Source organism: Rhinichthys klamathensis, unplaced genomic scaffold, assembly GCF_029890125.1.
Source record: "Rhinichthys klamathensis goyatoka isolate OS25496 unplaced genomic scaffold, OSU_Roscu_1.1 h1tg000474l_1, whole genome shotgun sequence".
NCBI lineage: Eukaryota > Metazoa > Chordata > Actinopteri > Cypriniformes > Leuciscidae > Rhinichthys > Rhinichthys klamathensis.
Window position 1 is genome coordinate 946,702 of NW_026606962.1, and position 14,796 is coordinate 961,497.

The window sequence follows — 14,796 nt, forward strand, 5'->3', positions numbered from 1 at the left end:
ACTTTTGAACCAGAAACAGCGGCAGAAGCGCCTGACCTGGGCTACACAGAAGCAGCACTGGACTGTTGCTCAGTTTTGCATGTCATTCGGAAATCAAGGTGCCAGAGTCTGGAGGAAGACTGGGGAGAAGGAAATGCCAAAATGCCTGAAGTTCAGTGTCAAGTACCCACAGTCAGTGATGGTCTGGGGTGCCATGTCAGCTGCTGGTGTTGGTGCACTGTGTTTTATCAAGGGCAGGGTCAATGCAGCTAGCTATCAGGAGATTTTGGAGCACTTCATGCTTCCATCTGCTGAAAAGCTTTATGGAGATGAAGATTTCATTTTTCAGCACGACCTGGCACCTGCTCACAGTGCCAAAACCACTGGTAAATGGTTTACTGACCATGGTATTACTGTGCACAATTGGCCTGCCAGCTCTCCTGACCTGAACCCCATAGAGAATCTGTGGGATATTGTGAAGAGAAAGTTCAGAGATGCAAGACCCAACACTCTGGATGAGCTTTAAGGCCGCTATCGAAGCATCCTGGGCCTCCATAACACCTCAGCAGTGCCACAGGCTGATTGCCTCCATGCCACGCCGCATTGAAGCAGTCATTTCTGCAAAAGGATTCCCGACCAAGTATTGACTATTGAGTGCATAACTGAACATAATTATTTGAAGGTTGACTTTTTTTTTTTGGTATTAAAAACACTTCTTTTATTGGTCGGATGAAATATGCTAATTTTTTGAGACAGGAATTTTGGGTTTTCATGAGCTGTATGCCAAAATCACCAGTATTAAAACAATAAAAGACCTGAAATATTTCAGTTGGTGTGCAATGAATCTAAAATATGTGAAAGTTTATTTTTTATCATTACATTATGGAAAATAATGAACTTTATCACAATATGCTAATTTTTTGAGAAGGACCTGTAGTACTGTAGTAATTACTATATTTGTGGAAATCATTCGATGTTTTTGTATGTTACCTTTTGCATTTTGCTGATTCATGAACAGTTTTGTATTTCACATTTTTTAACTTGCTAATTTCCTGTTACTAATGTTGCTGTTGCAAAGTGTATCGCCGGTTAAGGCAGTGGTTTTTAACCTTTTTGATTTGATGGACTCATTTTTCGAAGGCCCAAGACATTTTATGTATTTCTTCTGTAATATGACGCATGCTTGTTTTCTTTTCTTTTTCAAAAACTGGGAATGTTTGTTTATTAAAATAATCGCGATTCATTTTGTGTTTCCAAAAGTTTCAAGAACTGTGTGGTCAATAGTTTTTTTTTTTTTTTTTTCTGAGGGGCTGAAATATGATTTAAAAAAAAGTATAAATGTGTTTTTGCCTATAAAACAGATATGTTAGATTATTAATTTAACTACATTAAAGTCTTCCATGTGAAATCCTAAGGCAGCGGTGTCCAAACTCGGTCCTGGAGGGCCACTGTCCTGCAGAGTTTAGCTCCAACTTGTAGCCAGGATTATGGTGTTATACGGAAACTAATTCTGAGAAATTTTCACTGGAGTAAATGGTGTGGCACCTAGCCTCAATCCCCTGCATTTCAGTTGTTTTCTGACAGGTTTCCTTTGTGGCAACACTCCAACCATTCCTCCTGATCATATTTTTGCTCAAACAGACTATAGAATATCTTTCATTAATATAGTGTGGATATATATAATGTGAAATATAACTTTCCCATGCCCTTGTCACTTTCTGCCATACTCTGATATTGTGGATGCAGATTCCACTTTCATTAAACTTTTCAGTATAATGCACAAACAGTATAGTGTTTTCTTTGTCCAAAAATGCTCAAATATTCAGTAAAGCTGCCTTTAAGCAAACACATATCATTACAGCTGAGAGCCCTGTATTGGAGTGTGTGATTGTATATTGCTTGTGTAGAGTGTCAAGCGTACGTGCTACACATTGTGCCTGGAGAGATTGATGTTTTGTCATCCACCTGCTTCTAAGCTGTAAAAGCAAGCGCAGCAAAGGCAAACCTACCCAGCTTCAAAATCCAAACAAAGAAATCTTAGTGGGCTGTTTACATATCTGTGGAAGGATATCTGGGCTTGTGTTGACGGGGTGCTAGAGTGGTTGAGAGATCAGTCCCCGCACAATGGGTGAGTGTTAAATGCTTTTTTTTGTTTGCGACAGTGAGGAACAATTTAAAGCGATTTTTGGCTCTGGCTGTGGTTTGGAAGAGGGTGAGCCTGGCAACCTCACATAGGGAGAGAGAGAGAGAGAGGTGTTCCTCTTTCCCGTCACATGCAGATTGTTACAGCGTACACTGCACAGGGTTAATGGCAATCCTGAAAAAAAGGATTTAAACAATGATGCTTTTCGGAATTGCTGGAGAAACGCGGATTATTTCTTTCCCCCTGCTACTGCCTTATTGCTGCGGCATCTGCCTTTCTTTTATACCTTTTGAGGAGCGTGATCTATTGTGCATTGTTTATCTCCAGCCATGGTCACTTCTCTGGAATGCAATTGGCTGGAACTACATCGTGTGGGTCTTGCTCCCTGCTTTTTTTCTCCCTCTCCCTCTCTCTCTCTAACAGATTCTTTTGAAGCGAGACAAGAGCAGGGGTGGCCGATTTATCGCGCCTCTCTCTCCTTGCCATGCATTCATCTGAAAGAGAATAAGGAGCTATTGTTCCGTTCCGATCTCGGTAGACAAGCTTTAATGCTGTTTTTACGAAATGGTTTGAAAATATGATCTAAAACATATTAGATCATGATTAATGCGTTTGTGAATTTGTTTTATTTAGCATTTGTGCATTTTTGAAAATTATTATATTTGTTTTATTTGTTGGTGTTATTATCAGTATAGTAGTATTTATTAGTATTATATATAACATTATTTAATTTACTTTTTAGATAATCTATATTAGAGAAAATAGTAATTTTTTTTGTAAATTATATAATTTAGAAATAGTTTTAATATCTATCGTATTATAGTATGTTATAAAAAAAGATTTATATGTTTACTTTCTCAGCCTTGAACACCTGTGCATACTAAGCAGACATAGAGAGTGAACCACTATGATGTAGACTTTGGCATGTGTATTAGTTGCAGCTTTACCAGAGCTCCCATAGCTGCCCATTATTTGAATGACTGGTGTAATGAGACGGATCAAACCCGGTGCTGAGCTGACCAGGGAAGCCGTGCATGTCAGCTATTTGGCCAGGGTCCTGGACCATCATTACACTTTCTTTATGGAGCCATTCAGACTGTACATGAAGCACAATATGTCAGTGGAAATGAAAGTGTCCCAGCACTCTCTCCTCGTTCCTGCTCATTTACCGAGTGCACTGGCCGTTAGCCTTTGCATGTCTGTAATGGGACACCTTCCCATGTCTCACCATCAGCCAAATACTTCAAAGTTATATACTGCTTGGATATAGTTCGCCAGTGGATAAGTCAAACGTGTGTTTTTTTCAAAGGTTATACCTCGAAGAATATCTACTGTACAAAAGGGCAGACAGGACCTAGTTGTCGCACATTTCAAAACCCTCTTAAATTATCTTTATGTGTGAATAATGTTAACCAAATGCTTTAGTTGTTGTTTAAAGAAGTACATAAAAACACTCCTTCAGACAAGAGTCAAGTATATAGTGAAGGTACATTTTTAAGGGAAAATTGAGGCAATACGTACGTTTACAATTTATTAATTACAGTATTTGTGGCTAAAACAATGATTGTATATATTTATTATGTGGTACTGTTTTATGAATCCCTGCTATATAAAAAAATGGCGTTCAAAAATGATTTAAAGGCTTCTAAAATGATTTAATAAAACAAATATTGAAATATTCATAAAAGGTGTGACAGTTAGCCCAAGTCCCCCCTATATTGTTTCTGCCAACTGTAGTATTGACTATAATAGGAATTAGTTGAATTGCATATCTAGTTATGCTTAGCTGTTAGCACACTGGCACCCATCCACTGCAGTGTCTGAATGTACACTATGACTAATTTGCTGTATCACGCTCTGGACCAAACCCTTTTCTTGTGGAGGTGAGGTAGGCAGTGTGAAGACTTAGCCTGGATTACAGGACTTCAGAGATAGCGCTGAATCCAGCCTCCTGTCTGACATGAATTGATCGGATTAGAAAGGGTGGATTCCATCCTTGAGGGGAAACCAAGCACGTTGTATATAATTGACTTTTTTTCTCCCTCCATGTCTTGTGGGTTGGCAGCGCTAGCAGAAGGGAATACTTTGGTGGGTAAATATCAGAAAGGACTCGGGTTTGACCAGGTTGGCGGAGGCTTAGAAAGCCGATCGATATCACTGGTGTTGAGTTGCAGCAGCGGCCCAACTTTGCTGTTTGCTCCTACACCGTGGAATAGACACACATGCTGCAGCTCATCAGAGTGGCATGGATATGGTTTCATCTCTTTTGGTAAATCCTAGTGTCAAAAGTGGAACTCTCACTTACAGCTTTGAATCGGGCACATCCGGTAACATTTGAAGTGTGTGTGGAGAACAATCACAGTCATGTGAGAAGGGCTCGGTAAATGTTAGGTCACTTCAGGAAAAAAAAAAGTTACAAGAACAACAGTCTTTGCTCTTTACATGAATGATGGCTCTCAGCAGTTGCAGTTCAGTTGTAACTTTACAGTATATCTCCTTCAAGGTCATTAAACAAAATTCATTTACATTATCCATCAGCTGTATGTTGTTAGTCAATTTTTTTGTTATTTTGAATATCCTTTAAAGTAGCAATTTTCATAATTTGTATTATTATTTAGTTATTTTATACCCAGGATTTGTGACCTTTAAGAAGTTTAAAACATTTAAAGGGGTCCTATTATGCTTTTCCACTTAGACTTATACGCAAAAAAGGGGACAAGGCCTGGTTGAGCTGCATTTGAAAAGACAGTGTTGTCACTGTCAAAGAGACAATGTTTTTTCCACAGCATTTCCAAAACTCATTTGTTTGACCTTCCGAAGGCTGAAAAACTTAGATGGTTAAAACGTTTTTTAAACACTGTTCCTGGACATTATAACCTCAACGTTTATGTGCGCTGCACATTTTATGGAGAACAGCTTGTTTTCTATTGCTTTTGTAAGCTCTTGCTTTCGAAAGGCTGTTCAGCGCCCCTTTGGAAAATTAACCATGCTTTGAGATCGATTACAGTTTGTATTACCTTAGTTTTCCGACAAATATCATGATTAAATGGTGGATAACATTGTATCTATAATGTATGAGAAAATTACAAAAAAACATACTACTCTGTCTGAAACGTCCTGTGAAATCCGTGCCTGCAAAGTCTGTGCATGAAATCCGTTCTGCACGATCCTCTTGTTCGCTAACATTGTCAGGGTCTGAATTCGTCTCAAATTGGTTTGAAATTGACGTCATCCTTATTCATATTTACACTAGAGAATAACTCGGAGAATGGAGATTTGGACCATTTGGACATTTCCCAAACATTTGCTAAGTGCTGCTAATCACAACACACTGGGCCAGCTAACCAATCACAGCACAATTTCATATTTCGGAAGGAGGGGCTTCATCGAAATCTGCGTGTTCAAACCAGACTGGGGAGAGAGGAGCTGTAATAATGTAAAATATGTGAAAAATAATACGTTTTTTGAACAATCAAGCATGAAAACATTCTAGTACACCCCAAAAACAAAATCAAGACTTCCTAAAAGGGCATAATAGGACCCCTATTATGCCCTAGCAGCATGCTGGCCCCTATATATGGGCATTTTATCTGCATGTTAGGAAATAATAACTTTATAACTAAAGATTAAGTTTGGAATATATATATAAACTATAATGTTTGGTGTGATTAATTATATTTTATTTATTTATTTATTATTATTAATTATAGAAAAATGTACGATTGATTGCGATTGTTTTTTATTTTTTATTTTTATCGATTGACAGAATATTATATATATATATATATATATATATATATATATATATATTGTGATGAGCCCATTTCATCTTCAATATTGTGTCATTAGACCAGAGTCTCTGTGAAAAATTGCAATTCTTCACATAACCATGTGTTAAAAACTGAGCACCTCTACCGGTTTGGCAAAGAATTAGGTTGAGCTTAATGGATCAATTTTTTGATTATTAAAGCCAAGTCTATGCGCCGAGGCGTAATGCGTTCAGCATTGATCCCTCTCCAGCCTTTTATTGCCGTTACTCCAGTGCCTCTCACATTTAAAAGATATGTTCACACGAATAAAGATTTTACAAAGTGACACGGGGATAAATAAGATCTTGGAGTTCAGAGATCACATTCTTAAAGGAAGGTACAGACTGGAGGGAGCACTCAGGGAGCCTTGAGGGATGCCACAAATTTTGAAACTACAGCATAAAAGTGATTCCTGGAAAATTTAAGCTAAAAAAAGACTTAACACTGGCCAGTTTTAAATTTGATTTACTTGTGTACTTCTAAAGTTTCAGTGATGGTGGATATCATAGTGTACCGCCAATACATAATGACTCTTTTGTTCCTGTATTATATTATATTGATATAAAGTATCAATTTGGTCAGCATGTTTTTGTATTAGCATATCTTGATTCATGGTCAGTCAGATGTTGGAACTATGCTAAATTTGACTCTGATTTAGAGGATGCTGTAGAAAAAGCATCCCGACATGTTCAAAGGGCCGAGAGCATATGGAGTCTTTATTGACCATATGAGTTGAAATGAACCCAAAAGCTTGGCGCATAATGATTGTTGCACACTGGGCCCACGAGCTGTGCCGTGAGCTAACCAATCAATATCCCATCAATAGCTTTTTATTAAAATTGTTCGCAAGCAAATCAAAATCTATATTGTTTTCACTGAAGAAAAGAGTGTGAAATATTCCATTTATGCATTAGTCAGATGAACGGAGTGAAATATTGGTTTCTACGCATGATGGAATTAGCGCTTGTTGCCTATACGTATTGTTATTAGAATACCTCGCCCGGATTGATTTTACTAAGCGATGCGTTTGTGATTATCTTATTTCCATTCATTTCAACTGAGCTGAATTAACTATCATATTACCTCAGTATAAAGATGAGATTAATAACACAAGTACTCATTATACTTATGAGATGAATGATATGCTGCACAGGCTGTATCGATTCAACTGTGAGGAGAGAGCGTGGGGCTGGTTGCTTATCGGCAAGCTCTTATCGTTTATTTACCGCTATATATTGGGCAGTACAGGCCATTTAAACAAGTCTATTTCACCAGCTTGAAATATGAGCCACCGGAATTCTCGATAGTGCATCTGTCACTACAAAAGTCCCCTTTTCTGCTCCTCCTTTCCACTCAGCATTGTTTAGCTGTTTAAATCAGATCAGTAATCCTCCCTCTGTTATTGACCATTAGAAAAGCATCTTTATTTAGATCAACCATTCTGAATATTACTGAATAAACTACCCACCTCTTCACTTTCCCCGAGCTCAGAGATGAACGAGGGAGGAAAAAAAAGAGAAAGCAAAACAGATAGTAGGTGTGGAGGCTGAAAAAGATATTCACTGAAAGTTCCCATTGCTGGGGTTTGTTTCTTATCTTTGTAGACAAGTGGGAAATCAAAGACTGGAATGCTGGGAGAACGCTGGGGAAACTGACGGAGGGGTGAGCTTTGGAAAGGAGGACGGATACTTCCTGTTCCTGCTGGAGTGACCCGCAGGTCTGAGGAGGAGTGAGGGAGAGAGAAGGCGGAGAAAGCGAGTGAGTATGATATGAGACGGTAGCAATGAAAGCACAGGAGGAAATGTGTTGGGAATAGAGTTAGTATGAGAATGAAATATTGATTAATAGACCTTTACAGGGAAGTTTGGCCTAGTGTGTCTTGGGTCGCTATTTTACCCATGATGCTTTTTTTGAAGGGTTGCTTGACTTTTACAGGTTTTCATTCACAGGGTTTCTTTACAGGTCATTTCATTTGAATCTTATCTACCACTCAAATCCAGTTATGTTTTTGTACTATACTACATAAACGCAAGTTCATACCTTTATATTTGTAACATTGTCATATTTGAGGGAAATTTCAAATATTTCACATTGATATTTGACATTTTTCAGCGTCGTATCATGATATCGAAGCTTTATCCTTCACAAGCAGTTGTAATTATGTCAGGAAAGAATCTGCAGTCGCACATGCCAGCCAAAAGAGGGCAACATGATTTCAGAATTCCTCCACATACTAGGACAGAACAGCGTCTAGAGGGTTAAACGTGTAAGTAACAATAATTTACATTTGCATTTGGAATGGCTTCCCTATTCTGTCAGTCGGCAGTTCAAAGCAGTTCAACACTCTTGGCGACAAAGGAAGGTGTTGTCACATGTGTGAGATATTCCGGGGCTGAAATGAAGTTGCTCACCATCAGCGTGTCATCACGGAAGGACATCTCCTCTGTGATGACTGAATGAAAACAAAAGAGAAATGACATTAACCTATCATTGCTGAAACAACCTGCTGTCAAGAGATAGTGTAGCCTGTGATCATTAGGTCCATTATATTTAGGCTGTTCCGGTGTTTAAGAGTGATGTGATTTAATTAGTTTTTTTTTTTTAAGTCAGCGTAACATTAATGTAGATTTAGCAGATCTTGGAAACGCTGGTGATATTACATTCCAGATTCGCCATTATCACTCATGAGCTTTTTCAATATAACTGCACATGTGCTTTGCATCAATCAAACGAAGGCTAATATTCACAGCAGAATTATTATGGCAAGATTTTTCTGCTTCTTGCTTCCAACTAAGAGTATTTTGACAGAATACAGGAAATACTTACTTTTGCATTGTAAGTGTATAAATGCACACATGTACACGTATGCATGTATCTGTGTGTACTTTTCTGTTTGTGAAAAAGACATTGCAGCATCTATAAATGGGCTGAATGTGTTTGGTGCATGTATGCACATTTTCTTTATATGTGGTTGCTCAGCGCAACCTGCATCTCATATGCAAACACTTTTTTTTTTTAAAGAAATTGACAGCCTGTTTTCTTCTTATGTGAGTTGACAGTCAACTGCAGGAAAACTGCAGAGGGGTCAATTGCACTTCAGTCTCTGACCAGCAGAGGGCGGCCTTTCCAGTCTGGGCAAGCAAGAGGTCATTTTTGTGGGTGCATTAAACCTTTTTTTTGGTTTTAGACAAATGAGCATGTTATTTATTTACATTAAAAACATAGCATTTAAAAAATTAAATGTGACTCATAAAAACATTAGTTGAAACAAAAAATATACATCATATAAGATGAGTTGTATTGTAATATTTAATGCTTCTAATTTAGATGCATTTTTTTTAATGCATAATCAAGATTATTATTATTATTGTTACTACTATTATTTATTTTTTATTTGAACATTTATTCATTAAAATCCCATTTTACACATTTTACAAAATCACTTTGTGTCCTTTTTTTTCTTTACTATTTTAGTCTAATAGTTTTATTCTCCATTCAATGTCTCGCGTTCAATCTCTTATCGCTCCTGTCAGTATTATTTCCATAACAGTAATGCACTTGTAGAACAATTCAATTAGGCTGGACATGCTGTACAATTAGGTTTTCCTGTTATGGAATTTAACGGTAAATTACTTGCATATTTCCCAGTCATTTGCAAGTATGCAGGGCCCATTTCATCTGTCTCTGAATAGGACTGGAGAGAAATCATACTCCTATCCTTTTCCCTTCAAGCCTGAAACCAGCGGCTCGACATTAAAGAACTAAAGGTCAGACAAAACTCTTAAAGTTGAAGGTGACCTATCTGAGCCTCATTTAAACTTCCTGTGGCAGTGCAGTTCTCCAGATCACTGTGATTATGAAACGGCTGTTTTATCAATATCATCGCTGCCCTTTGCGGGTGCAGCCGTGCTTGTGAGATGCAGATCTCTCGCAGAATGTCACATTAAACAGGTTTACAAACACTCTGTCTGATTATAAATTGAGTAAACATGTGTTCCTGTGCGCATCCCTCTGATAACTAATTATGAAACTTTAGCTTTTTCTTCGTTTTTTTGTGTGTGTAGTAACTGGGTTAAAGTGTGAATGTGAGATTTGCTGATGTCGGCATTTAGTATTTTTAAAGCAACAACAAAGAAGCGCGTGTTTGTTTCTTTGCATTAAGCTAATTGATCGCTGCATGCTTTTGACTGATATGAAAACCGTTGCTTTGTAGTAAATTTCTTCAAGTGAAATCCAGCTGCTAGAATATTCAATCGACTGTAAACACATGCACATTTTTTTTTTTTTATCTTTGCAGGATAACTTTAATTAAGCTCACTTGAAAGTAGATTATCTGTCTTTATTTTTGAGTTGTATAACACTCAAAACACGCTGAAGTCTATTAGCACATTCGCACAAAACGTTCCACAAGCTTTTTTGTACGCCTTTCCTCCTCGTTTCTAATTGCCGGCTGATATTTTAGCCCTCTGAACTGAATCGAAGCTATTCTTGCCACAAGCCTGTTCGCTGTGTGCCACAGATGTACGTGGCTTTTCTCAGTGCACCCGTGTAGACCGTCGCGGAGAAGCACGTTTCTTCTCTTCGCTGTAACTGACATGACACCTTCTCCTCAGCACGGATCCAGGGATGTGTCTAATCGGCGCTGGCAGAACACTCTCTGCTTAATTTTAGCCATAATGGCTGTGAGGGGTGAAATGATACTTTAAAGAGGATAGAGAGGGAGCGAGAAAGAGAGCGAGAGACAGTGAGAAGGAAAAGGGAAAAAAAGAGAAGAGAACTTGAAGGTGATTAGTTGTTCTGGAGAATCTTGGCTGTGGAGGCAGGAACACTAATCCTTGCTTTGGTTGGAGCCATTTTGCGCAATAGGTCTCTGATTCCGCCCCCTCTCAATTTTAAGACCCGTGTCAAGCTCAAGCTCCTCTCCTGCGCCTCGCTGCTCTCATTTCCTATGCCTTCTGGCGAAGCCTGCTATTTATAAGAAATCATTTTTCTTCTTGCTTTTATTTAATTCTTTCCTACTTGTTTGATTTTCTGCCCTGCTTAGGAAGGTGGCCAGATGAGTGGCAGGGATCCAGAGGGTTCCACCGCTCGCATTCTCACACCCAGAATCCTCTGTTGCGGCCCAGCTGCCTCTCTGGCTACCTGAGCCTCATGAACACAACAACGCATGCGCATGCATAGTCTCTAGTAATCGAATAGTAATCTAAATAGCCCAGAGCTCACTGTTCAAATGCCTTTGTTAAAAGCGCTGCCTTTCTTTTGCTGTGGTGCTATAGGCTTCTAGACTGGTTGCGAGCGGGCTGACAAGCGCTCTGATCCAGATCATATTATGTTTTTATTGATAGGTGCATCCTCATCAAAGTAGAGCTTTAGGCAGTTTCTCGTCATTGGCTTTGAATGCGCGCATGTTTTAGAACTAATGTATTGCCTGATTCAAGCCTGATTTTAATTGCCTGAGTGGACTTTTTGCTGTGATATCTATTGATATATTTATTATTTGGAGCATGTCTACAAAATAGGCAGTTTAAAATTCTTCAGGAATAGAGATGGTATGTCTTTAAAGGAGTTTTTTTAAGGAAGTGAAGTTCTCATTGCAGGTCTCTCATCGAATTCAGCTGTCACTGCGTGTTCGAATCCTCATGCGAGGCTTGCATTAGGAAGATGTTGAAACGTATTGAACAGCGAATGCTGAATTACCTGCTGTTGAAAAACGTTTTGTATAGCAGGAGTTTTTACTGTGGTTTCACCTTTTTTTTTCTTCCTCACCTCCACAGTCAGTAAAATTAATTTCCCTGACCTTCGAGCTCTCAGAGCAACAGGGCTCAAATTCCACATATTACTATTGTGGCTTTTTATTTTACTGTGAAATGCATGAAACAGGATAATGAGGGCTCAGGGAATCAACTTATTGATTTTTATTTCAAGGCTAGAAATAATAATTAAAGACAGAACAAACCGGCACATGGTCCTTGGTTGAATGGTTTTAGAAATAAATTTGTGTTTAAAGTGCTATTTTTGTGAAGAAATATGTACTGGTTACATATAAACCAGTGGTAAGGTGGTAAAGTTGATGCTACTATGCAGTATTTAGAGCTGTAGTAAAACACTGAATTTTGTGGGGAGAAAGTGATTATTTTCTTCCTAATCCTATAGCCATAGTAATTTTTTTTAGAGTTTCATTCTTCAAAAGTAGACGATTTTTGAGAATGGCTAACATTTTTTTCCCCAGACACTATCTGAAAACAATTTAGTGTGTGAACTTCAGTATATGCGCATATATATGCATAGACGTTTGTTTTTAGACATACTATTTCAAATGTTAAAAACATAGATGAAAAATTAACTATACCATTGTTGTAAATAAGTAATGTTTTATAATTTTTGATTGATTGTATTGCTATGGTTTAGTAAAAAGAGATTATTTAACCAGGTATAGAGTACATCACCAGGTGTCATCTATAAAACATTAACCATACTGCTGTGAGAAAAAAAGAAACACTTGTGTCTATCGGTCCATTAATAATATAATGATTTGAGTAATGTTTTAAACACCTCCATTGAGTCAAGCCATGAAGTCTCTATTTCAGAGTGTTGTCTTGAAGCGCTGCTCCACTGTCCTTGCCAGCCACTTCCAATCAATCGCCCAACGACGGGCAGGAGTGGCAGGAAAGAATTAATGAAGGAAAAGTTTTCAGACCCGATGTCACTTCATGCCAAGAAAGTTTGTCTGAAACCCTAATGTGCACTGGAGACGACCGGGGAGGGGGGGGGTGGGGAGAGCAGTGTCCGCTGAAAGATATTGATATAGATTTTAATAAATGTACAGGCGATGACACCTAAAATGCCACTTCCACAATGCAGTTTGACAGTGTATTTGTACTAATAACCCCTAAGAGTGTAGATGAAATAGTGGCTGCTCCACTGTAGCCATGATTAATGTGGCTGAAGTAATTAAATTCCATTAGGCCCCGGGATCACCTGCCAGTGGAAGCGGGTGGCGGGCCACGGTGAGACAGCCATCCTGGACCCAGAGACTAATGCTTTTTAAAGCAGCGCTCCCAATCCCGGCCAAGGATACGGTAACGGAGGACATCTGCTCTCCGTTGATGGCTGAAGGTATTGATGCATTGGATCATTAAGGGGGAGGGGGGGCGCTTAGCGGATGGTACCAGCGCAAAGCTGTGTTTTCGCTGTTGACAGGAGAGATGCACCAGAAGAAATGCGTGTGCCGTGTCTGCGCTGGCAGAGCGCTGTAATCTCTGGGCGTGGAAGGCAGCAGAAGCCTGGCTGCGGGCTGTAGCGTTGCAAGGCTCAGTGGGAGTAGCTTTGCTCTGGGTGCAACATTGGACTGTTGTTGTTGCTTTTTTTTTTTCTCTGCAGCGGTACTCTGTCCTCCCGGTAGATGGGCACGGCACCGCCCCCCACGTCCCCTGCTGTTTTGCAGCAGATTCCCGAAGACTGGCATCATTGCTAGCGGAGAGAGGCCCGTGCCCTTTGCAAATGGCTACAGTAATGACCCACTTGGGAGGCAGCGGGTCGCTGTGGATGCGGATGTGTCCAGGTGCCACAACATAAGCATTTCATTAAATATTGAAGCGACTGCTTTCAGTTATTGAGGCGGAGGAAAAAAAAAATTGGCCACATTCCAAAAGTGACTAAACGTATGTGAGATGCGAACATCTCTCTCTCGTTCTCTCTTTTTCTGTCTCCTCTCTCTAATCACTTTCTGGTTTTACTTGACCTTTCTTCTGCTAATTAGTTGCCTTCTTGAAATGCATTATGGGTAATCTATCTTGGGCGATCCAGCTTCCCCCCTCTTCTCGCTCCGGTAATCACTCCAAACGTATGAATGATTTATTCAGCGGAGCTATTTCTCACAATCTTAAAATACACAAACCATAAAATACAACCCAATTATTACCTCACGCCTACAAAAACCGGACCTGGGCCCGCGCCTGTGTTGTGTAATTGTGGTGACATTGAAGGAGAGAGAGTTATCTGGGATGTGCACGAGCAGAAGTGGGCTGGAACTTGCAGCTGCAGATGAGAGCGGTAATGTAAGGTGTTGAGATGTGCAAACTCGTGCCCATGCTGTGTTAAATGCTGTATGTGCGGTGGTCTGTACGCATGGGCTGAGGAAAGAGCTACGTCCTTGTTACACACTCGGAGCAAAAACAAAAACAAGAAGGCTTATGAGATGCAAATCGTTATTCAGCAACCCTGCTACTCTATGGATAAAGTGATATTTGTGTGTGTTTTTTTTCCCATCATTTTGTGACCTTTCGTTTAGTAAAAAAAACATTTATATTAATATATATTTTAGTTTAGTAATTATTATGGTAACACTTTATAATACTGTTCCTTTATTAATGAATAACTACACAATAACAAATGAGTAACGCACTATAAACATTCTAGTAACTACTATTAACTAACAAGAAACTCTGATTAACAAATGACTAAGTAATAGCGCTCAGTCGAATGTGGTAGTTCACTTTTAGCTAATCAGTAACTACTATTACAAAAATATAGATTTTGTAAGATTTTGAATAGTAATTCCTTCCGATGGATTTGGTAACACTTTAGTCATTACTAGTGTGTTCCCATGATCTTCACTTTAGAATACCTATCCAAATAATTAGTAGTTCCTTTATAAAGATGTAGTAAGACTTGAGAGTCATTACTAATAGGTTACCATTAGAACCTGTATATAGTAGTTCTTAGTAGTCTTCAGTGATGTATGAAACATATTAGTTACTGATTAGCTAATAGTGAACTACCACATCCGACTGAGCGCTATTACTTAGGCTACTAATTTGTTAATTAGAGTTTATTGTTAGTTAATAGTAGTTAATAGAATGTTAA